General features: G+C 39.5%; 1 protein-coding gene across 15 annotated transcripts in view; it reads right to left on the minus strand.

Moving 5' to 3' along the window:
• The window catches only part of ZMIZ1 (zinc finger MIZ-type containing 1), a 352,884-nt gene that overhangs the window by 175,893 nt on the left and 150,525 nt on the right, over nucleotides 1-26,466 (minus strand). Inside the window, exon 1 of one of the 15 annotated variants that reach the window (XM_048074830.2) lies at nucleotides 13,617-14,174. The exons of the other annotated variants lie outside the window; for them this stretch is intronic. The gene's annotated coding sequence lies outside the window, so the exon portion shown is untranslated. Of the gene's footprint in view, nucleotides 1-13,616; nucleotides 14,175-26,466 lie in introns of those variants that run through there. 15 annotated transcript variants of the gene reach the window in all.

A 26,466-nucleotide genomic window follows, 5' to 3' on the forward strand; every position in this document is an offset into this window, starting at 1 on the left:
TACACTTACACGGTCTAGTTGGTGTATTTCATTACCTTCAGACCGTCAGAAAGAAGAGCTCTAATACCCAGCCTTTCATGGCCTCTGGGTATAGATCTTTCCCAAAAGTGCCCATTTCTACTTCCAGGCTGGCACAATACAGAAAGGAGAGACTTTCAGGTCAGTCGGTACCTGAAATGCCTTCTGTGAATGTCACCTGAAGGCAGGAACCAATTTCATCAGTTGTTATTCTATGCTAATGTCCTCACCAACACATATTTGGCAGGGCTGTTAAAGAAAGTGTATGTATTAATGTTATATGATACTTCATGAAATCAGACCTTGAAGATGCTTAAAAGTTCCCATCACTTGCTTATGCCTCATTCTTAATTGTTTTTGTAGCACAGCACAAATGCTCATCTTCCTCAAAAACAAACCAGCAGGACAAAGGCTCACTTTGTTTCACTGGACTGATATGAAGAAATGGACTAGAGCAGAAAGCTGGAATTAATACAAAGTAAAAATCAGCTGTTTTTATCCTACCCTTATAGAGAGCAAGGCAAAGAAGGAATACTAACCAATTCCTAATCACAACCAGGGCAGTTTAAAGCTAAACAACTGCTCATTTTTAAATATGTCATATAAGAAAACAATGAATGAGTTAGGCTTTAAACTTGTTCTTTCTTCAGGGAAAAGAAATAGCCAAGGTATTTAAAATTAAACAGGACATTCACAATTAATCTGTTTTTTAATTAACTTACTCTGCTGCTGTAAGTGATTCTGCATTTACTCTCATTCTTTAGAAAATTCCAAAGTGCTACTTCTGACCTGTGATTTACTGTTGCCGTACATCTTTATAAGCAGTACTTTAGTTTAAGTGGCAGTTGCATATTAATTACAAAGTTAATTATGTGCTATGTAATCATGCTGCAATTCATTAGTTTACTCCGCAGTGTGAAAGGATAATGCTAAATGGAAGACCTGATGCAGAGTATTTTAGTAATTTACATTTTTGCAACAAATATTCAAAATATTAACCAAAAAAGATTGTTTGCGCTTAAGGGAGCCTACAAAAACGCTCAACATGGTTCTAACAATTATTCATAAACTTTTCTTGCTTAAAAAGTTGTAGAAATTTCAGCAGGGTAAAATATATTTTCTAAAACCAAGAATACATCTTCCTGTTCCTCAGACCTGGATAAAATAGCAGAATCATTGACTGATTTCAAGCATCCAGATTTGATACTTCTTGACACGGCCCATCCTTAAAAGACAGGTGTTCTCTGCTTTCTGGAATCAGGTTTCTTTAAGATTTTTCAGCCTGAAAACCTAAACAAGGAGACATCCAGTAGTATGAACCACAATCAAAGGCAAAGGCTACAGGCTTTTATAATTCTTAATTATTGATGCTTTGCATAAAGTACCCATAACCAGATAATTTACTGCTGGTTTCTGACCAAAATTTGCAGGAAAACGCAATTCCTGTTTGCACAGGTCTCAAAATAAGCCTGTTGTTACAGCTCTATGTTTCTCACAGAAGAACTGAACATAAATGTAAATATTTATTTTTAAGGTAATGATTTTCAGTGAAAAGTAAAATTAGGCACAATACCATAAAGCTGTCTCTCTATCCCATGTTTAATTGTCACTGGAACTCTGCAGCTTACTCTGATCAATAGAAATACAAAACCAAATTTTTTACAAAGGTGCTCTTAGTCATGAAGAACTGCTTTTCAGCTTTCAGATCCCCCCCTCCCCAAAGTAATTCCAGAATTAATATCAAGAATTGCTGTTTTGCAACTCCAGTTCTTCACAAATCGCAATCTTCTTCTTTCCTTCCACTAGCTATCACTGTGATGCAAAAGGATTCTCTTTGTGCAATGTTTAAAAGTCAACAGTTCGCAGTATTTCCTCCTAAAACTAACACCATAAAACACATGATAAAGATCACATAAAAAAAAGAGCATTTTCCGTCCTTACAGTTCTTAAGGTTTTGTCAATATGACATCATAGGGACCTTACAAAATAAATATAATGCACACAGAGTAATTCAAGTTCTAGGGAACAAATAAATTAATGATATGGTACTACTGAAAATTTATAAATAACAAAATGGCATACTGCTTCACACTACAGCAATTTGAGCACTGTATATAATTACGTAAGGTTTGATCAGGCTACTTAAAGCTTTTTAGTACAGCAATTAAAGAAAATGCATATGCACCCATGGTTTTTTAAAAAACAAACCTGAAATGTATGCAAAAACCTTTACGTGCTTTGTAGCCTCAGCTAAAAATAAATAGTTCGCTTTCTTTAAGCATCGTGGTCATGGATTTTGCACGAAGAAATGTAGTTAAAAAATTAATTTCAAGCTCTACTAGAAAAAGGAAACAATAAATATTTTGTCCAATATAGAAGGAAAAAGACAAATAAGTGGAAAAAGTAATTTTACTTTCAAAATTATACACAAGTACCACAACAGCTAAGAAAAATGAAAAGCATTTGCTCTTCCTTCAGAAACAGCCAGAAGACATTTAACTTTGTATGTAAGGTTAGTATTTGTTGAGCTGTGTAATTAATTTAAGTCTGTAGGGACTGGGTTATAGATCGTACAGATTTACTATCATCTTTGGCTGCATCTGTTTTGGAACAGGTATCTCATCCATATATTGTTAGAAAGCATATGTCATGGAATAGACCCCCTTTTTATTTCATTATTTTATAGAATCCCAAAGCATTTTTAAATATATGATGATATACCTAAAATCCAACAACAATTAACAAACTAATAAATCAGAAGCTCAAATTCTCCTTAATGTTTTCATTCACGGTAGAAAGTACTAGTCTTCCATTTCTATATGGTGGTGTAAAAAACATTGTAAGAACAAGGAAACTTTTTTAACAAAAAAAAAAAAACAAAACAAAACACATTTCAACAGAATACGGTTGACTCATCCTGTCAGGTTGAAATTTCTGCAGAGAAAAGAAAACACCACTACACACAAGAAATTTTTGGTTTTGTTAGTGATTTTTCTTCTACCCTAGCAAAAAAGACCTAAAAAGGCTACCTAATAGAAGGGCTTTAGTCTAAGCTCATCATCCAGGTTCCTTCAATAGTCAATGGAGACAGGTACTTCCAGAGGGCAATTTGTCCCTTGCTAAGACAGATGTCAAAATAGGTGGGACAAATTGCTCTCTGGAGATGTCTATTTCTGTCCATTGATTATAAAGCGAGTCTAGATCAGTTCCTAAGAAACCAGAGTCTTCACTGACTTAGAGGAATACAGACTCTTCATACTGCATCATTTTTTAAAACAAAACTTTATTTCCTTGACACTTTTGGAAAGTGTGTTAATGGTATGAAACATTATTTTTAATCCTACACAATCTGAAAAACAACAAAAAAAATCCTTAATTGTTATATGATCCTTGATTTTTCACTACAAAAAGGAAGAGTAAAGTTTCTTACATAATTAACGTACGACCTATCTGTTTTATTGTAAATTCTACGTGCTCATTAGTAAAATCTAATACACTCACTTCCAAGAATAGCCAAAAATAAACACGATGAGGAGACCTTTAGAGAGGCTTGAGTTTTGTAAGACATGGGCATTTTACGTAATATATTCAGTAATTTGTGTAAGCCTCCTTCCCTACACTAGCATGTGCACACATACATAATTTTCATACACAATAAAATGGGAAGAATTTGTCTATTATTTGGAACCCTAGCCAAGAGACTAACGAAGCTGCATTCAACTCCATAATTCCTCCCATGTAAGCCTGGGCAACCCATATAGCCTTTCTATGCATTTGTTTAACAGCAGTGGAATAGGGATAACACATTTTCCTGGGGTGTTATGGGAATATATACACAAAAATTATGAACTGCTCAATTAGTCCAATCACACGAGTACATAAAAATATCTGTATGAAGTATATTGTGAGGCCAGTGTTTTCTTCAATACATCTCTCTTAGCCATACACAAAGCCAAATTACGAAAGCTCACTTAGATGAATATCCTGAAAGAAAACAAGCCTACAAGTCCATCGTGATATATTACCGCCTTTAATTATTAAAAAGCTTACAGGACCCTGAGATTACTTAGGCTCTTTTTCCTTATCAGAGAGTTTATTCTAGTGCAAATTTTTAAAGAGCGCACAAAGAACATTTCACTGGGCAAGACCATTAGCACATTCCTGCTTGCCCTGGTATAGCCTTAATAGAGCAGAGTGCTACTGATTTACAACTTTGAAGGAAAACAGAATTGCAAATCTCTCACACACATCTTCCTTATCACCCTTCTAGGGACATGCAGGCATGTAATGAATTCCCAGGAACAGACAGGCCACCACCTCTCCTCACCTTGCCTAACATAACGCTTGCGCTTCTCATTTGCTGGCGGATGGCTGCTTAGCCATCCTCGTGCATCCTTTCTGCTAAGCAGCTCACAGCTCGTGCAAAGGCAGCCTATGATATACCAACTGCTGTTTATAAAGCAGCCTTTAGCTCTGTACTGATTACCAACCACTAGGCAATCAAGATGATACACTGTTTTACCTAATTATTGACATCTGGATGAGCTGTGTTATTAAACAAAAAAGGCTCCATTGTTTAGCGGCTCCTAGTGAGTTGCAAATCTCAAGATTTGTTTCCAAAAAATCACGTATCCAGAAACAGCATTCAAAACCCACTGTAACCCCTCAGTCACCACTTAAGATGACTGCAAACCTGGGTCCACTCCTGTCAGAGTTTAGCAGCTTGGTATTGCAGTTACATTAAACTCCTAATCGAATTTCTTTTCTGCCCACTAAGAACAACTGGGGTTACTGTTCTTCCACTGAGTGCAACGAAGGACGTGCGAAGATCCTGCTCAGTGCAAACCCAGCAGTTCAGATAGCATACAATGTGACAAGTCAGCAAAAACTCCTTACCAATTCCCTTATGGACATCTGAAACATAAATACAGTTAGCAACTCCAACTCGGATCTCAATTTTTTTTGGAAAAAAATTGAGCCACAAAATACCATATCCAAATCCTGCAGATCAAGATGTCTTCATGCACTTACACTTGCAGTCTTCTGAGGTTCAATTCTCTTGTTCCCGTGAAAGCATCCCTTAAGTCCTCCTTCCTTCCTTCCTGAGACAGTTTTCTTCCAGAGGTCCATCGGTCTCCATACTCCTGGGGGAGTCTCCAGTACCCCTCAGGCAGCTTGCCGCTGTACCAGCACGGGCAGTGCAGTTGGCAGGAGAGTCTTTTAATGTTAAAAACAGGAGTGCCCTCTAGTGAGACTCCACAGGGCGCATGTATGACTAACACTTGACAGCCAGCGTTTATTTGTCTTCATAGGTGGTCTGCTCTGCTGGGAATGGAGCCGCTGTGCCGCGGTTCCCAGAACGCAGCACCCAGGAGGGGAAGCGAGAGCAGGCTGCGTGGGCTTGTGCCGCGCCACGGGCCTGGAACTGGCACGGACTGGCTGGGCTGGGAAGCCACAAAACGAATGCAGAGCTGCACAAAGTGCCATCACGTACAAAGCACAGCCCCACGTAGGGGCCATTTGCTCAGTAGCGTAGAAGGCCTCGGCTCAGACACAATATTAGTTAACATGAGTTAACTTCATACGCAGACATCAAACACAAACTCATAGAACAGTATTTGCGCTCATATTACATGCTTTGAAATGCTCACCTCTAATCTTTCAACCTGCTTTATTCTGCTGTTCATATGTATAAGACTGAAACTACTAGAACTGGAAATGATACCTAAATGAACAGATCCAGACACCACCTGAGCAGATAAAATGCAGTGTGCATGATCAAATAGGTAGATGGAGAAATCCCATGTCCTGTTGTTTCAGACAGGAATAAAACTGCTGATCCGTCAGTTAGAAACTTAAAGCAACTGTGAATCTTGCAGTGCGTCTGGTAGCAATGCTTGCAGCGTGAGCCTCAGGGTAGTTTCTGTAACTTATTATAGACCTTTTTTTTGTGTCAGCTCATGCTGGCAGCTCTTTGTAGGTCTAAATAACATGCATATCCATCTTTGCTAGTTACATCTAAATAGACACATACTCTTACTTCAGAAGTCATGGATTAGTAACATTTTTTATTTTTTGTTAACCTGACTGAAATTTTCAAGAATAAATTGGAGTACGATAATCTTCTGGGCCTTGAAAAATACGCAGAGTTCTATGAAAACAGAGGAAAGGCATAGAGTAAGTTGTGCACTACAGACACCAGGATAATGAAAATAGTGTCACAGTACTGGATGTTGATAGTTAGGCACACACTAACTTTCAAGAGACCAACAAACATAGGAACACTGACCAAGTCGTGCTGCACTATGGCTGGGCAAGTCAGAGAGCACACAGCAAGACAATCCAGTCTCAGCAGTAGCTGCTTAATAGTAGAAACCATCTCCCAGGAAATAGCTTAGTAATTATGGAAACAAAAAAGGCAAAGCCTTCCGACAGCAACAGTGTGAAGAGTCCCTAAAACAGTGTGCGCGTGTGTGTGGTTGTGTTTTCAAACAGGAAAATTCAGAACTGTTCCTGAGCCAGGATCTTGGAGAGTTTTTGTTAATAGTGTGCATTAACATAAGACACTCATATAAGCAAGATGCTGCTAACTTGAAGAGTTAACAGCATTAATTAGAATATATAACAATAAAAGAAAGAACAGATGAAGGAGAAGTGTTTTCCTTTGCATATTTGTAAAGTGACTTTACACACATCCTAGGCGAGATATTGCAACTAAAACTGAATTTGATGGCTCGTATTCCTAATAGGATACAGTGGCCTTCACCTTTAGGTCAAGAGTTCAAATGCAAGCCCAATCAGTGGTGACCAAATGTTGTCACCATCTGCCTACTTAGCGGCCTAGATGAGAAGAGAAAGGTTGTTCAGCTTGGTCCCATTGTTAATGGGCAGGTGTCTCCATCACAGAAACAACCATCACGAGTGTCACTAACTGGAACTTGAGTCAGAGAGGTCAAGAACTGAATGGGCATAAAAACTGAATTAATAGATTAAAGAGTCCCTCTAGGTAAGGGTCAAGGCAGCTGTAGCTTGCTGTCTAGATAAAGAGCATTTCAGTCTGCAGGCACATGCCTATCGCTGAACCAAATTAATTTTTAAATGGAAACAAAATTGAATAAAAAGATTTATAATTTGATTTAAATTTAGCTATTAGCCAGGTCCCCATTTTCTTAGCATCAGCTGGAGGTATACAGCAGTGCGTGCACATCTGGGGCTTATACAACTGCATGCCATAGGCATGAGAAACCACTGATGCACCTGGGCAAACCTCACCAAGGTTGAGATTTAGTAGTGACAACTGAGACAGAGCACTGTTTTTTACTGATACTACCATAAAGGAAAAGCAATCTTTTTTTTTTTTTCTTTCAGAATTTTACATCTGCAAATAGAGTGTTGGTAGGGCTATCTTAGCTGCACTTTTCCTACTGATACTCTTAGTTTTTGTTCCATTGCCTGTTTTTAATTCATTTACATATACTTAGAAAGTTAAAGGTATTGCTCACTTGTATATTTTAACAGTATTTCAAAATATAAAGACTTCATAGTCCTAATACTTTTCTTTCCACTACATACACATGGATTTTTTACTTGGACTAATTGAAATGAGATGATAATTACCTTGTTTTGATTCTCAAAATAAGTGCTGTGCTGGAGTCAATAATGAAGCAGGAAGATGTCAGATGCCCAAAGAAGATAGCTTGAAGCATCACCTTTGAAAAAAATCTAGACAGATAGTAACTTGGCTCTCCTCCCTGCCAGGAAAGGTAAACTGAGCTCTGTGCAATTTAGAGCATGCAAGCACATAGGTATCTTTGGGAACACTAACATGAGCGCAACGTTCTTTCAAAGCAGAGGAGCTTACTCAGACTTGCCTAGCAATTCCCATATTACAACAGTCATGAAGCTGTGCTTTATGCAAATCAGATATTTCTCCTTGCCACAGTATACAACAGCTTCTTGCAAAACCACTTGGAAATATGAGAGTGCTCTACCCTGCAACTCCCAGCATTTCTCACTGCTATCTTATTTGGAGCATGTTTTTGGATGCTTGCCGTAATTCATAAATACAGTTATTTAATATGAATACTTTAAAAAGAAAAATAACAGTTCTTATTCACTAAGTCGATTAAAAAAAAGAACAGCAAGAGAAGGACACTAGAACTTATTTTTTTGTTACCTTCTTTAGAAAGTCACAACAAATTGGAGCTTATGTAACTCTCGCCTAACACTAACACAAATACACCTACAACACAGGTAAACTATATTTTCTTAAGTAGAAAGAAAACAAATTCTACTTTTTTTTTTTTTCAATCCCACTTGAAGGCAGCTTGAATGCACTTCCTGGGAAAAAAAAAATGTCCTTCATAGATTCTACCTGCAGCACATACATGCATAAAAGTGTCTTTGTGGACAACAGCATAGGTCAGTACAGTAAGTTAGAGGAGGTCTCAGTAAATAAGAAAAGTACTTTAGACAGGTAGCTTCCATCTCCTGTTGCTATCTACATTCCAATGAATACACAAGTAGCAGTAATGAGCAACATCTTCATTCTGACAGTGTGGAACCATCTCCAGGATGAAATGGGTTATTCTGAGAAAATGGACAACTCCTCTATTCATTGTTTGTCCAGATAATTCATAGGCCAAATGTGGGATAATAGAATATTAACTATGTCCAAGGCCATGGCTTCCTGTTCTGCCATCACACACTTTTGTCTTCTCTTACTGAAAAGCTTCATTTCCATTAGAAAGGAACTCCTATTCCTTTACTCTTCATCTTCTGTGATACGATCTACATGCCTATTATGTTCCTAACTAGTTACGGTCTCCAAATTATTTACATTCACTGTATTTGAATGAAGATAGTATGTTTCCAGCCTCATCCTAAGGCTACAATCTAATCCTAAAGAAACGTTTTTCTTTTCTCCTATTTCATTGCCCCTTTGGGAATAGGAACATTCTAGTATTTCAAGACTGCTCAAATCACTTGGCCACAAAATTTGCGAAGCCTCCTACGTTCTACACATAAAACATATCCAACGATTATCTCTGAAGCAAATCCCCCCTATGTTGTTGAGTCAAGAGTCATGACATGGCTGCCTGTTTCTGCAGAAGGCTGGTTTCAGTGATGCAGGTTATCCCTTCCCATTGCAAGTCGCTGGGGATCAGACAGCTGCCTGTTTTGAAGAGCTGGAAACACCTGTCTTCTGTTTCAACCAAACCAGGTTGATGATGATGCTTTATCAGGCCCTACTTTCTTCATAAAGAGCTCCTTTCTGCACACTCCTCCTGAGTGTCCTCAGGATTGAGCGCACCGAAACCTAACATGGGAACTCCTGAAGCTGTGAGACAATCAAATAAGACAGGATGTCACTACAATAAGGAGATAAAAGTGATCTTATTGCTGTGTTTTGGATTGTTTCACTTACTGTGCCTCTTAGAACATACTCAGCATGCCCTGCTAAAAAGAACAGCATCTCACTAGCTCCATCTTCCAGGTCATATTTAGTACAGGGAGGAAAAACTTCTTGCATTAAAAGCTGCTCAAAGTTAACTATTATTTTTACTGCTCGTTACCAAAGTGTAATGAGCATTCTAAAACCCAGTAATAGTAATTTCCTACTAAAACACCAAAAAGGAGACTACTCAAGAGTTGCACGAGTATTTACCTAGTCAAGTAATTTTTCAGTGAAGCTACTGAATTACAAACTAACCAAGATACCACACAGGAAAATGAAGTATCTGTCTCATGACTGCTTCAGAGGCACACATCCATCATTTTACCCAGCTGCCCCCACCTAAGCTGCTGTTTCTTTGTACTCTGCTTTTTATTAGACAAGGCTTAAGTACACTGACGTACTAACACCAGGGAAAACAAGCAGTGTTGAAGACATGAGAACCATGTCCTGAGCCATGATGCTCATTTGCACAAAGGGTGAGGAAAGCTTTGGAAGAAGCAGGCCCTAACTGTGCTGTATAAATACTACTGCTGAGGAACCTTTTACGTTTCCAGTTTTCAATACGTTTCTTATACAACGCTGCTGTCTAGACCACAGGACGCCTGTCCTGGGTCTTTCACCTGCTTTCCACTAAATGCATACTGTCTCCCAGTATGCACAAAAGACAAGGAAAGGGGTTATGTATCATGATTAGAATCATAATCAGAATCACAGACTGGTTTGGGTTGGAAGGGACCTTAAAGACCACCTCGGTCCAAACCCCTGCCATGGGCAGGGATACCTCCCACCAGACCAGGTTGCTCAGAGCCCTGTCCAGCCTGGCCTTGAACACTTCCACCCACAAACTCTTTGGGGAACTTGCTCCAGTATCTAACCATCCTGATAATAAAGAATTTTTTCCTTATATCTAATCTAAATCTACTTTCTTTCAATTTAAAACTGTTACTCCTTGTCCTATCACTACACCCCTTGACAAAGACTCCCACTCCATCTTTTCTGTAGGCCCCCTCCAGGTACTGAAAAGCCACTGTAAGGTCTCCATGGAGCCTTCTCTTCTGTAGACTGAAGAACCCCAACTCCCTCAGCCTCTCCTTCATACGAGTGGTACTCCAGCCCTCTGTTTTGTGGCCCTCCTCTGGATCCACTCCAACAGGTCCCTGACCTACTTGTGCTGTGGGCCCAGAGCTGAATGCAGTGCTCCAGGCGGGGTCTCACGAGAGCAGAGCAGAGGGGGACAATCCCCTCCCTCGCCCTGCTGCTCATGCTGCTTTTGGTGCAGCCACGATACGGGTGGCTTTCTGGGCTGCAAGTGCACGTTGCCAGCTCTTGTTGAGCATTTTATCCACCAGCATCCCCAGGTCCTTCCCCACAGAGCTGCTCTCCCCCATTCTCAGTACAGCTTTACGATAGCAGTAACATTTGTGTGACAGATGCGGGGAGGCCCAGAACAAACCCCACAGTTGTTCTGGACATGTCTAAATACTACCTAATTCAGGTATCACAACAGATTGAACTAAAACCCTGCATGCACCAGCTTTCATGGGCATACATACATACCTTGTAGCTGGAACCTCAGTAACAAATTTCTGTTAAAAACCATCTTTTTCAAAATTATTGTAAATTCCTTGGCAGTTGGAGAGACAAATGCTGTATAACCTATGGTTACAGGTCTGAGATAAACATAGGAGTATCTTCTTTACATCTATGTTTTTTCCTAAACACTACAAATCTATCCAAATTTCTCAGAAAACATACCTGGAAATATGTCCAAACTGCCCGCTGTCAGTCCTCAAAACTTCTCACAAGGAACAATGCTCATCAGACTTCTAATTAATAACATTGTAAAGACAAGGCAGATCCTGTTCTGTTTATAATGCGTCCACAGATAGCTGTGGATCACTCTCTGCAGCGCTAGATAAAACAAGAGGGGATCCGAAGTCTTAGCACATACTGTGCTTTCACAGAATAATATCATCACCAGCAACAATAAAAACCTTCATTTGTGTTTGCCTCTTGGCAACTTTTACAAACAAAAGCAGAAATGAAGACATTTCAGCATTGTATCTTCAGAACAATCAGAACCACACCTAGTGAAAGCTACAGATGACAATTCTGCAATAACCTCTATTACAGAAGTGAGAAGAAATTTTTGCTTTCTACAGTTTAGACACAAATTCATTAGTTTATGTGTTTTACTACTAGGGAGACAAATTCAATTAATGGAACCCATGTGGAAGCTTAGTTTGGTACATATATAAAAAATACACGCAAATATAGACACCCAGAAATAAAATTGTGATTTTTCTGAATCTGGCTACCATCTTGGCCTTGCAATGTTTTTTTTTTTGTTTTTTTTTTTTGCATTCTGTATTGTTCATTATTTGTATTAGATGCTCTTGCCTTCTGCCTTTCAGTTTCAGCAAATTTCTTTGTTCTTATGTTATGAAGAGAGACCAGATTCACCTTCATATTATTCCTTACTTAAAATCCCCCCCCCAAATTCCCATTAACTTGCCTTCTAAACTGAATAGTTCAATCTTTAATTTCTCTTAATTCTTCTAACTAACAATTCTGTTGCCAGGATTTAAATCTTGTCTATCCTGTCTATTCATAACCAAATGGAAAATAAGTTGTTATTCAAGGTCAGCTGACCTGTGTTTCTTTTAATAGTATTTTCACCATTATCCTTTGAATTATTTCCTCAGTTCAATTCGTATAAATATTGTGTGAAACATACTTCTTGTACTTAGAGTATGTCTCCCCATCCTGAAAAAAATACCCATAATACTTGTGAGAAATTCATCCTGTTACACCATTCATGTTTTGCAAGAATAACCTGAACACAGAATATGCCTTTCTGAACAGCCTGAAACTACCCGCTATTATGGGTGATACATATTGCCAGTCTCACATCGCTGTTAAGACTTCCCTTGACATTTGTAACCGATCACTAATTATTATAACCCTTCTTCGCATATACAAACTACACACAATATAGTAGGGAAAACAGTTGAAGTTTGACAGATTCCGTCTTCAAGACCAGCTTCCCAAGATAACGATTTCTCTATTATTAGTGAGGGGGTTGATCTCTCTCTCACAAGGGCACCTTGACTCCAACTCCCCAGCTGGTACAGCAAGCAGTTTATGTTATCACACGGACTAATTTACAGACAGCAGCAAGTTGTGCATCTTATTTATTGTTACTTTCTTTTCTCTTCTTGAACTACCCAACACAGAAAAACCAGTGAACTGCAAATTTGCTGGAGAACCTCCCAGGGGGACTCACTGATCAGCTGAGCCCTTCAGATAACCTCCCACCCGGACTGGTCACTTGGGTAAAAGATGACCCAGCCTCCCATATTAGCAAACTCTCTCTGAAACCTCACTGTTGCCCTTTTAATCCTGTTGCTGAGCTAGCCACGCTGCTTATTTGCTATGCAACCTCCACACGTGACAGCTATTGTCAAATCCACATCAGTGACCAGGAGAGGCCCTTCATCGCCCTACTGTTTTCTAAAGAAGTGTTACAGGCACGCTGCTAGCAGAATGCACGACCTGCTTCTGCTCGTTTTCTTGCCTCTGCCTCTTCCCGTCTCTGAGCATTCGACACCACTGAGATCAGAAACGGTGCTTTAGTCATAGAATTATTATTTAAATGCTTGTATGGGATTAAGGAGAAAGAAAACACAGTTAGACGTACCAGACAAACACGCATACACCCGTCTCATCTCTAATTCAAGACAACCATTTCACAGTCAGTTACTTGGCATTTTATGTGAATATATATTCAGTCTAACCAGGTTTTATCTTGAGTATGTCAACCATTTCATACATAAAACTGCGTATCACAGTCTTTCAAGAGCAGCAAAATGGTGAAACAAACATCCTGGGGCTCCCTACTAACTTTAAGAGCTGCTCAGTAGCCTGCGGAGGCCTGAGACCGCCGCCGTGCCATTTAGCACTAGGATCGTAACCCAGATCCTCCTTTTCCCCTCTGCTCTCAAAGCCTGTGCCTGAGCAGGGACGTGGCTGCGTCGGGGGCACCCGGTGCCCCCCTGCCCGACCAGCCCCATCCTTCGCAAGCTTGCTGTCCCCGGCTGCTGGGTGACAAAGACCGTGCACATCAATTGCCGGTACTTACGCTGCTACGCCAGGTTGTAGGCAAATTGTGGCTTGTCTCTTCAGCTCGCTTGAAAATCTTTACCGTAAGAATAATCTTTAATGCTATACCACCAGGCAGAAAAGTTTAAGATTATGATAATTTTCTGTTATTATTCTGTGGCCACGTCTGATACTTTCTTATCTGCATTTCTTTTGCTAAAGACATTTGCTGATCTTAAACCTGGCTTGAATGAATAGCAATTGTTCCCTTCTGGTTTTGAAGGTACTTTGTTTGTCTACCCCATTCACTGGCCTGAAATCAGCAAGGCCTCAGATGGCTGTTGCTATGGTAACTCTGTTCATTCAACACTGGCATATAATGAAGACAATGTGTTTTCCATTTAGATGAGTTTTAGAGCAAAAGAGAGAAGACTCCTGCTTAACAGTCCCTGAGAATGCCAGGGTAATATAATCAGGGTTTCTGTAGTACCAGTAAAACCACGATGTGCGACTAAGAGGGAAGAAAGAAAGTTGTATTGATATTTCACAATAATTACAGCACTGGGCAAATTAATCAACAGCGTGGCTGCATTTCTTTATTTCTTTAAACCTTCTCCACTGAGATTAACTCAGGAATAAATGTTTTGCTCATACCTTTCCTAGTGAAGTGGCATTTGGGGCACTACTGACCCGCTAATAAGACACCTAAGAGCTTCTCCCTCTCTCCCTGCTTCCTTAAGCAGGGAGTATTTTTCAAAGCACAATTCAGACGTGTGGGGATGCGCTTGTTTTTATAATGCAGCTTTCACGAATGCTGGCAAGCAGCATTACCAGTGCATCCACTTTCTCTGCGCTCTCGTCTTCTCAGTCCAGGCCAGCCAGATGCGGCGGGTCCCTCTGCGGAGGGACCGTGGATCTGTGCTGCTTACAGACAGCAAGCCCTAGCCCCAAAAGGAACAGCGCTGTTAAAGAGACAGCTCATTGAACACCGGCAGGATTCATTTGTCACAAGTTTTTCTTGTTTTCTCGCCAGTTTTTCTACCTACCTCAATTCTGTTAACAGTGAGTGTAACCGAGCATGTGTCTTGAAAGCAGCAGCAGAAAGGGTGAGTGAAAGGCTCACGGTGACGGACGCACAAGGAAATGCTGCTTATTCTACCCACTGGGGGTTGCACTGGAAGTACTCCTGTGTATTGCTACCATAGTCTGCTACTGAATAGTGCAATTTACAGAGATGCTTATGAACAGACACATTTCCAAAATATACATACCACAGAAACGTGTTTACTCCTTAGGTGCATGCAGCATGGCCATTCCCTCTCTAACCCTTTCTCCTTCCTTCCCTCTCGCTCTCCCATAAGCCTTTTCTAACTTTTAATCTGGTTCCCGTGTGGGCTTCACTCAGGGAAAGAAAATAGGGATTTGAGATCCCCAGCAATAACAACAAAGAGGAAAATGGAAACTAGGCATTGCAAGTTCTCCTTCTATTTACAGTGGAAACAGTGACTTGAAAAGGTTTCTCTTTTCCACTGTTTTTGCAGAGCAGCAGGGAGCAAACACTTCCTGAAGGGAAAGCCAGTTCTCCGAACTCAAATGGAGTCCAATGTTTTAAAATCCTTCAAATAGGAAACATCATGTTTTCAATTTCCATGTCCTTCATTTAATCAAGTTATCTCCTTCTTATTTCCCTCCTTGGTGGTGTGTGGTTTTGGAAATAAGATAATTTTTGTTTTTTGGAAACACATTTATGTCTTTTTTTTTTCTTTTAATGACAATAAAAAGAATAACATCAAGCTGGAGTGAAGATACAGGATCTGCACTTTTCTACCTTCAAGTGATTTTCCATGGGCTGAAGTCAAGCTTTGTTACAGGAGTAAGGAAATTGTACATTTTAATCCATGGACAGCTTTTTTTTTTTTTTTTTTCCTGCACACAGAAGGACTGTGGATCTTAAAGTCAAGAAATCCTGGTTGTTCCCAGTGATTTCAGTCTTTACAGAAACACAATTTGTGAAGCCATGCACATTCACTGCAACATGAAAACAGCCCCAAGAATCTGAGTAGCTCTGCCACCAGCTTGCTTAAAATTTCTGAGAACAAAACACAATATTCTCCACAGATGTCTACAGTAAGATGTCTGAGATTTCTAATTATCTCCCTAATACAAGGTTAATACAGGTTTAGCCAACTAATATTTCTCTGGTATTCAAGAGCGCTGGGCTTTGATAGGTTATACAAATTGGTGACTACCCATGTATTTTGTAACACTACCTAAGAAGGAGGAGGGTGTATGTCAAGATCTGTGTTTGTTCCTTTGCACTTCTATAGCTGCAGAAAGCAGTCATGTTTATGTCTGTCAGATCTTTTCCAGCACTTTTCTTCACTTGTGCTGACAGCCTACAGCCTTGCTTCAGTCCCTACAAAGCTTAAAACCTGCAGCTGCACTAGCTGGCATGCCTTTTCTCATTCCTCCCCTCCACCTCTTATCTCTCCCCCTCCCCTCCCCTCCATTTCTCTCTCTCTTTCTTTTTTGTCTAGGTTAAAAGCATATAGTCACCAAACCTGACTGGGCTCCAAGAAGAGACAAAGACTGAATTTTAAGGGATGACTACAAATATGTTATATACACACATGCACACTTCCTTCTCATTTCAAACAACCAAGCCCCTATTCTGAAGACTGGCTATTTCAGTGTTCTCAGTTATTGTCAGAATCCCCCAAACCAGACATCATTTATGCAAGGAAGACAGCAATATAAATCAAGACAACCCCAGAGTACTCAAATGCACATTCATTGTCACTTCAGACCTTGAGATGTAGCTCTTTGGCTCCTGCCAGCTAAGTCAAGATTCAAGGTTATGACTCCCCGGGTAAAATGACAGACATTTTGTAGTGTCAGCCCAAAGGAAGGATAGTTTTGTTTAAATCCTGCAATGCACGTTACTTAAAAATATTGTAAGAAATAGTACCTACTTGTACAACAAACTCTGTATCCCCTACAAGTTACAAAAACATGACCAGCTTTTTAATTTTCAGGTCCACACAAAGAACTGTTTCGCAGAATAACTGCACTGGCGAACGAAGTTACATTGAACAGAGCTTTAGAAACATTAGAGATAAACTCCACAATCACATTCAGGTCAGGCAAACTATGCACAACACATTTCACTTGTTTTCTTTCCTTCTCTTCCCTCCAGAGAGCAGCTACTGTAGTAGCAGCGGTGAGCTGGGCAGAGCAGCAGATGAGCCCAACAGACCGCGAGAGCAGAGCACGCAGCAACAAAGGATGAAATCCGGAAGGAAAAACTTGCTGTTTTTCCTAGAACCACAGAGTCCCAGCTAATCCTCACAGACAAGACAGCAGCTGTAAGCACTACTCCCTCACAAACAAAGGCAATTTCAACAAGATTCAGCAGTGAATCTGTGCCGTGTGCCGCTATCGTTCGTCAGTGTGTGCTCCGCGCTGGCATTTCCACGCTCTGGGCACAGCTCAGCTCACCATCGCAGTAGGTGCTGCAGGGGCCTGACTGTAAATGTGAATAATCCCACTCGTATCAAGGGATTATTCTCCATGGCTCAGCCATTTCCGTCTTTGCATGCAAGCTGGGAGAGAGGAAGAAGGGGCTTCAGAGCCCATAATGTTAGGCGTGCACATCCAGCCGTGCGGCACAGGCATGGCTCAGCTGCCAGCGAGGAGCAGGATTAGTTTTGGGGAGAGCCAACCCACGCTCCTGCATGTGCCTTGTGTGCACAGCACGGCCTGGCACAGCTGGGGAGCCGCAGCAAGCAGGTGCGGGCCAAGGCAGCAAGAGCTCCCTGCGCTGCTCTGTCAGCAGGAGAGAGCGGGCAGCAAATGCCAGCGGGAGCTTCTGAGCTTACGCCCGGCATGGGGAGGGGAAACTCTGGAAGACGGGCACAGCAGGGCTGCTGCTCGCCGTGATCCTTCAGATTCCCAACACTTTTCACCTCGCCTGATTTGTAAGCCTGTGCCCTCCTCAGCAGAGGTGCTGCTTCGGGAACAGCCCCATGCCCTGTGCTGAGGGCAGAGGGGCAGGGGAAGCACAGACAGGAGCGCCCGAGCTAAGTCGGTGCACGAGTGAGTGCCTGGCAGCGGAGGCAGGAACACAGAGCAAAACATGGAGCGAGGGAGAGCTGCTCCAAAGGAAAAGCAGCAGTGAGCCCCTCATAAACATATGCTGGGAATTCCTGATGCAGGTGATACTGCAACTGAGAAATTCCTCTTTGTAAAAACAAAAGGAAGTGATTTATCAGCTGATGCTTACTGCCTTGTTCCAGCTGCTTCTATGGCACTGCGATAATATATATCAGCTTATGATCTGTCCCAAAGAAGCCATACAAGTTTTTTGATTTGAACTAAACCACAGCAGATTCTTGAAAAATATTTTGTTTATATTTTGAAAAATATTTTTTCTTTTGTCATCCAGGCAAGTATATGGGCTAGCAAACTGCAGTCAGGTCACAGGTGGGGTGTCTCCAGCATCATAAGTAACTGAAAGAATTGTCTCAGCACCAAGGCTTTGAACAATGAAAACAAATTAGTTCTTTTCACTAGTGCACTAATAAATGGAAAGCAGAACACTGTCCTAGTGGACTTCCACGCAGACTAAGTCAGGTTCAAGTGAAATTATTTAGAAGTATTGTTTTTTGCCATTGTAATCATAAACATAGATTTCATTTTCACATGACAAATGATCAAGAACAATTACTGAGCAAATCAGAAGCTGCGATTTTAGAGCAAACAACAAGAATTGTCATTAAAATTATACATATTCATAGAGAAATCAAGGGAATATACATCTTCTGTATTAATAATTATTTTAAATATTAAACATAAAATGCTTAATATTCTACACCCTTGCTAACCATAACATGAGAGCTACCACTACGGTGAGGATATTAACCAACAGATGATTTTTTCTAAGGAAAGGGATTTACTCAGGTAGATGTTCAGCAGCTCTATGTTGTTCTTTCTGTATTACAATACAGTGCACCAGCTCACAAGTGCTGTCTAATAAAGATATTACAACACTAGCAAACATCATGGCTAAACTAAATCCTAATGTAAACTACTGTTAGAGGGGTATTACATTGTTTTCATTTGCTCTGTGAGTTGCAGACTTTAGGATAATAATATTGCTCAGTAATAGCGATAGCTTAATTTCATGTTGTAACACCCTAATGACTTTATTGTTTCACTCCCATTCCAATTCCAATAGCTATTACCATTTAAACACCTGTATTATCAAAGTGTTGTGCTCGAGTGCCTTCTGGATAATTTACTTATGTTACAAAAGACTAATTCAAAGGAAAGCTATATGTTTCTGTAACTGTTGCATCGTTTATCTTTTTAGCATGACCGGAATTCATCAGAAGAGCATGTGTTGATTAAAACAACCAGCCTACAGTCATACTTCAGTTCATGTGCAGGATGTATTTCCTTCCATACAAAGACTAGAGAGAGGAAAAGAAAAAGATCGATTTTTACTTTCAGAAGCATTTCTAGGAAAATAAAAAATAAAAAAAAAAATCCAAGGTGGCAAGTTCCTATTACACAAAATTAAGAAAATTAAGCTTCTCAGACTGAGCTGTCCAAGTACTTCAGTTAGGTCGGAGGTTTACCAACTTACAAATTAACTGCTCTCTCCATGGAGGTAAGCAAAGGTTTATGGAACTTAATTTCATGTGTTGACTATTGAAAGTCTAATTCTTACACACCCAGCGATTTAGAGAACAAAACAATGGAATAAGCTATCAGAGTAATACACATCTTATCAAATAAACTACAACCTTCAACTACATTAAATGACCAGACTGGCTCAAAAAATCCCACTGTATCCTATTTGCCACTGATAAATATACTATGATTGAGTTAAAATGTCATATCTTGAACGTTTTTCCAAAGAGAGGATCAACATTTTTTAATGTAAACTTAACCAAGAAATAAAGTACCTCAAAGAAATGGTAAGTCACTACTGAAGCACAATGCTTAAAATGCATTTCTAAAAATGATTATTTTCCCAACAATTACTTCAGTGAAATTTCTTTTATCGCAGACTGCTTATTTAATATGGAATCTCTAATAGAAGCAACATGAAGGTTTGAAGGAACAGCTAAAAACCAGCTTATCTGAACTGGGAAACCTTAGCGACCGCAATACAGGTAAAACACCCATCCCCTATGTGGCAATACAAACTATTTAGCTTTTTTTATGAAACACCATAAAAGTTTCACTGTACTAAAAATGCTATGTTTTGTCTTTGTAAAAATTTTGGGGTAATGATTTCAATGGACATAATAAAACTGCAAAGTTGGTTCCCTATGGTTGCTGTGTTTGCAGAAAAAGCTTGCCTTAACCCTTTCTACTCTTGCTTGAGGACTCGAATGGGATTTTTACAGACTTACCCATATAAGTTAACAACCTGCACTTGCCTTAACTGCATGTGTTACATAAAAACACTATTCAAGATCTCCAAGATACCACAAGAAGAATATACAGTGAGATCTAACAGCAAAAGAAAAAGAATTTTTAAAATCTTTTTTTTCCCCCAATCCAAAACAACTTAGCCAAGTCTGACAAAAGCCCACTCTTTACCCTCCTTTTCTGAAAATTTTTCCATATTGGTATTTACAAGCTTCTGCAGTCCATATGGAATGCAGAGAAGCCTCTTTAAACTGAAAGTTCTCCTTGCATAAATTTCCATTAAGAACATTTAGAAACCTTCTACATAACATTTATTCTTTTCAGGTATAGAACTAAATGAGGGTGTTTTTTTGTTTGTGTTTTTTAATATGAATAGAAAATATGTCATGAAACCTACAGGCTAGCTCTCTGTTTAAGAGGTGTCTAAACCATGTTTGTGTGTTTTCAAATATTTAGATAAACGCATAAATGAAGACATCAATTGCCAGCATTCAGGTTCGTGCCCCCTTTTTGCCAATTCCAGTAGAATCGAGTATGAGTTCACCAACCCATCCATTTAAATTCCTTTTGAATACATCTAGCAAACCGTTCCTGATTAAAAGACTGTAAACATGCATACAACATGTTATGTTACATGGATTCTTATCCTTATTCAAGCAATTATGGAAAGCTATAAAAATACACACATTTTTTAATTAGTATTTTTCATCTATTTAAAGAAAACATGTAGCTTAAAATGACAAAGTATATTTTAGTTCTATCAGGAAAAGCTCATTCTACTGACTGCTTTGTTTTAGAGGATTGAATAATTCAGAGCACCTATTCATGCCTTCAAAGTTAGCTTAACTTCTTGAGTGGTGTCCACTTACTCTGACGGTTTTATGGATGTTTTGGGGTAGGAGTCTACGTGACATAATAGTGTGATCTCACTAACTTTTAGTTGACTCTCAACATTGCAAGAAGCTAGAAGAGTGAGTCGTGGTAGCTCTCTCTAGAAAGGTCAAGGATGACAAAGGCATAGAGATCAAACCATCATCAGACTGCTGCTATGGCACACTCCAGGACTGCACTGAACAACTTTAGATGAAACTTTGTGGAAAGCCTGTATTGCTCATTTTGTTCTGATATGCGTGCTGCAGGAATGTGATGTCGCCTTTTGCATACACGGCAACCATGCAAAACTGTATCTTTCGCAAAGATTTGAATACGAAGACATTTAAGAGGTATATGATTATGTTTATCAAAAATAAAACCATAAATAGTTCAGAAATGGTTAAAGAACTTAATATTTGAGGTTTTTTTATAATTGTGTTTTAATACAGATTAATGGTAGTTTAGCATAAACTTAATTAAGAGTGACAGACACTACACCTTTTTCCACAACATCTAAGGGAAAAAAAAAACTTACTTCCATAAATGCAAGTGTCTGTGTCAAAGAGCAAATCACCTTTCGCACTTTGATAGGAATCATAACAAAGCCTTTTTAATTGTGATTTTAACATGTAATTCATTATTTCTCTGTGGTATATACAGACATCTTCCATTAAAAAAAAAAAAAAAGATTCCTTTTCAAATTCTGCAATACTTACAAATAGCTTGCTGTCTTTACCACTATGTATTTTTATGAGCAGCAGAGAATGCAGTCTAGCGAAAGTCTATAAATGCTTGAAAAGGCCTAATACTGACAGGTTTTAAGGAATAGAACCACAAGTGCTAAAACTTTCAAGAATGCTTGAAACACTTAGCAGATCAGTAAGATAAAGTAGTATGTGGATGTCCAGATTTTGTCATAGAAAAATACTGCTAAATAAGTTTTGTCAGCAAGGAACGGCACACTTTATCCCCATTTTCACCAACAAAAGGCAGCACAGTTCTTTCCTGAGGGCATTCATTGTTTTTATCTGTGATCCTTATATAAGTTATTTACACACAAAAAATGTATCACTTTTTAAAAGTGGTTTTCACATTCGAACCTTCTGACGGTAAAATTAGGGAAAAGTGTTTTCAAATTTCATATCAAGGGAGTTGGTTCCAGAACTCAAGCTTGTTCCCTGTTTATGGCACTGACTCAACTATGTGCCCTTAGGCAAGTGGCCTAATTACTCTATGTCTCATTTCATTGCGGGTGAAATCTTTTCCACTAAAAATATTGGAAAGAAATTTTTGAGATCCTTGGACCAAAATCCCTTCTGAAAGGGTTGAACAACAGGCTTGCAGTACCTGAACATCAAAGTGGAAAACGCAGTATCAATTAGCTAAGACTAAATTCCTCCTGATGCAAAAGGGAATAGATTTGTATTTCCCAGAACCGTGTGCTTGAGAGGTTCGTTTTTGTTTTTATTCTTTTACATGTGCTGTCGTGCAAGTCATTTTCTTTGTTATCATTCACAAAATATGTTGGGAAAGGACATATAGAGGTTGGAAAGATGAAAAGAGGAAAAGGAAGGAAAAAAGAAGAAATTATTATTTCTATGCCATACTCAAACCGTGACACTGATTAGTAAGTCAGAATCAATAGTAATTTCTCTCATATATATTACTATTGTCATAGTATAAAGTATAGTCATTATTTCCATACTCTAATACCCACAATTATTCTCAAAACAGAGAAATGTTTACATATCATTTTTTAAGGCAAAAGATCATTTCATCCTCTTCTAATTAATGGCATTGACCAAACTGTGGCTTATTTGTTCTCCTACACAGTAAACTGCCCTATCATTAAAAAAACTAAGTTATATTCGTATTTAATTTTAGTTTTCAAAGGTACGTTTATGTTTCAAATGTTCACTTAAATTTGTAGTGATTTTTCATAGTACACACAATGATAATTGTGCTCTCTTGTGCTTCCCATTTGTACATTCCATTCACCCTCTATCCTGAACTTACACTACAAATATAATTATAAACTTACATTGTAATTTAGTATTTGTGTGAGTTTCCATTAAACTCACATAATGAAATCACTAACAACACAGAAAAAAACTAGCAATCACTTTTTTGCCTCATCCTAAGACATGCATGGTCTTGGATAGGACTATGTGAAAGGACCATGACGTGGGATACTGTCCAAAGCTCTAATTGGATAAATGACATTTAAAAATGTAATATTTACTACTCTATTAGAAAAGATAGCATTACACTTCTTAGGAAGAAAAGTTATTTCATAAGGATTTCACATTTCATCGGAATATTATGGAAGTTCTTGAAGCAACTAATTACAAGGCTTCCTAAGGAAGTAATAGCAAAGCAGACTACCGTGTTTTGTGAGATGCAGTCAAGCATAAGCTCAGACTCGAGAACTATAATGGAGACTCCACAAGCCGGAATAATTCACATCTTTGTGATAAATTTCCAAAGGAGGAGAGGGGCGTTGTAAGACAGAGCTTTGTTTAGGCCAGAACATCTATTTCTAAAAATATAACATGGACCTCAGCCTCAACACGGAACTCGAGAGATGTGTCTATTGAAAACAGTATTTTGGTGCTAAGGAAATCTACAAAATTCTGTATCACTCAACTGTGTTCTTTCTCTCAAATTTTTAACTCGTCCTCCACAGCAAGAAACTTCCATCTCAGCATCCAAAGATTCCCACCAGTTGTGACTCGCAGTCCAGACAAACTGCTTAACATTCAGTTACTTTGCCAACAACTGTACAAGGAGACAGCTGCCTTCAAAAAGAAAGAAAGAAAAAAAATCACTAATTTAGTTCACTATTGTTTTTCTGAGGTCTGTTCTAGTTATTTTCCAGGAGCTTTCTGGCTCTCTGTGAGACAACGTGCATGCTGGCTACGCAGGCGTATTTGCTAGCCGGCACTGGGGCCGGTGCTGGGCTCAGCAGGATTCCCCAGAGCAGCGCGGTGGAACCACACACACCAGGCAGGTGCTCACCCGCCCAGCAGAAGCTCCTGGAGAAAGCCTAAGCGTGTCCAGGAATTTTTGGAATCTGGAACAGTTACGGTTCAGAAGTCGCAAGTGTACACAAACATGTTTGTTCTAAGTCTGATCATGAGACTAAAGTGAAAGACAAAAAACTGACCCTGATTCATATACATTCTTGATGTAAGTGCACACACTATTTTCCACTCCTTGGTGTTCAGAATAAACACCCATACTACACCACACACCTTCAGAGGAGTAAAACCTAACGAGAACTTTTGTTTTTGTCTCTGACAAATACTCTCACAGCACTGCAGCTCTTGCATGGCTTCCTTACTGGGTATCGCCAGGTAATGCTGGAAGGGAGATGGCAACTGCTGGTACTTCTAAAAACAAATACCCTACCTGAGCTGTCTGTCACTCGTGGCTAGCCTGTGATAAAGGGAGTACTAAGGAAAATGATGTTTGGATTTAAAGCTGCAAGGTAGAAAATTTACCATACGTAAACCAGCAAGAGAAGAGTTTGTATAAATATTAGCAACACCCAATGAACAACTCAGTGCGAGATTCAGTGAAGTTTAGCCATTGAATCAGAGACAACATGAACTTTCCATGCAACAGGCAAATATAATTATTAATACAGGTCCACATAACCTATGAAAACAGTTAGGGTACGAACCATGCGGCAGCTGACCATGGTGCACAATCACACTGCCAGCTCCACGTCCGTTTAGTCAGAGCGCACTGTGAGGTGCGCACGGCTGAGGCCCACACACAGCTGCGGCCCAGGCACGGCCGCGGCCCAGCACGCCACACAAAGCCACGCTGGCAGAGCAAGCCTCACCAGGCTGCAAACCCTTATCTTCCACTGACAGACAACTTGTCTGGCGGCCACTGGGCATGTCAGAGCTCACATTTCACTCGTGAACCATCCCATGATTTCTCACAGAGAAAAAACAGTAGGTAGGGGAGCCACTCGCCCTGTGGCGTGCCCAGGCTGTCCCACAGGGTAGCACCTTGGATAAGAAGTTGAAGCTAATTTGTTCCAACCTGTTTCTCTGAAAAATGCATTGACAGTTTTGGGCTGTAAGCACCATTTCTTGTACTCTATGATTTAATTATTATAAAGGAAGTGGTCACAGATCTGATAAACACTGCAGTCCCTAATTCACTTGAGTTGTAGCTGACCTTCCAAGTGAAAAGATAAATACAAGAATCATTCTCAGTGGTAGTTTCCATGGTGTTAACAGTTTTCTACAACTTGAGGAGGAAAAACTAAATTTTGCAAAATCACCCAGCAATATGCAGCTGGCAGCACCGTTCCCTCATTACTGATTTATCCTCAGACCAATTTTACCAAGCGAGTCATCTACCAATGAAAAATTGTAAGACCTCTATTTGAACGACACTTGAGAAGTTTGGTGTCTTTATGCCTGTCCTTCAGCAAGGCACTTCAATATCTGTGGAAATAGAAAATGAATATAATTATATCTGTACAGAAGATCACTGGGGTGTTTTTTTTGTTTTGTTTTGTTTTTTAAATCAGCTTTTAATACAACAATATTTACAGCAGGCAGAAAAGGTATGCATAGTGGAATAAACAGAATAACACTTCATTGCCAGTTGTCTAGTTTTCGTCAAATAAATATTTAAAATAAGATCCTGTAAGCCTACTTAACTAACTACTTATTTATTTTTGCTGTTAGATATGGTGTTTGTCTACCAGGAATCAGAAAAAAAAAAAAAAAGCATTAAGCTTCTTTAATACTCCATGTTTTCACTGAATCCTTAAATAACTAGTCGTTTAATTTCTCAGAGGCCGAGAATATTTCTGCAAGATATCCAATCCTAGTTTTTGACATAGTTCAAATTCTTTAACATGACCATAAACCAGGGGAAAAACTACTTTTCCTTGCTCACTTCTCATTCCCAAAGATGAAGAGGTAGATATAAATTGCATACCTGTTAGAACAACACAATTTAAAACTTTACATCAGAACGAAGCTCCTGTTGTACCATCTGGTTAATAAGCTGTCAGTTCATTTATTAAGAACTATCGAGATCTGATGGAATTTGGGGAAGAGGCTGACAGCCCATCATATTTCTAATTCGAAGGTACATCCTGTCTTTCAGTAAAGTTTGAATAAAACAATTCCACATGCCAGGTTTGCAAGTGAGCTGTACAAAGAACAAAGGCACTTGGGAGGAAGCTTGTAAGGATCTAAAGCTTTGTGGAGTAGATAGAGAAATCTATCTATACGCAGACAGTCAAGCACTCTCATTTCCCCCGCTACCCTCCCCAGTGCATTTTCTCCCATCCCTCCTCCATCCCATACGACGCTCTTCCGAACAACAAGGTTTTGAAGCAGGTTTACAGAAGGTAATCAGTGTTGGAGGCAGGGAGGAAGGGCAGGAGTTTTTCATCTCCAAGGCTAAACGAAGGAAGCCGATCTTAACGGATAGCATCTGTAACTGCTCTCAGGCTCGGGAGGGGACTCAGACTAGCTGAGAAACAAAAACAAGTCTCAGCTTGATCCTAAAACAAAATTGTGGGGACAGACGGAAAGCAA

This window comes from Anser cygnoides, chromosome 7, assembly GCF_040182565.1.
Source record: "Anser cygnoides isolate HZ-2024a breed goose chromosome 7, Taihu_goose_T2T_genome, whole genome shotgun sequence".
Lineage (NCBI taxonomy): Eukaryota > Metazoa > Chordata > Aves > Anseriformes > Anatidae > Anser > Anser cygnoides.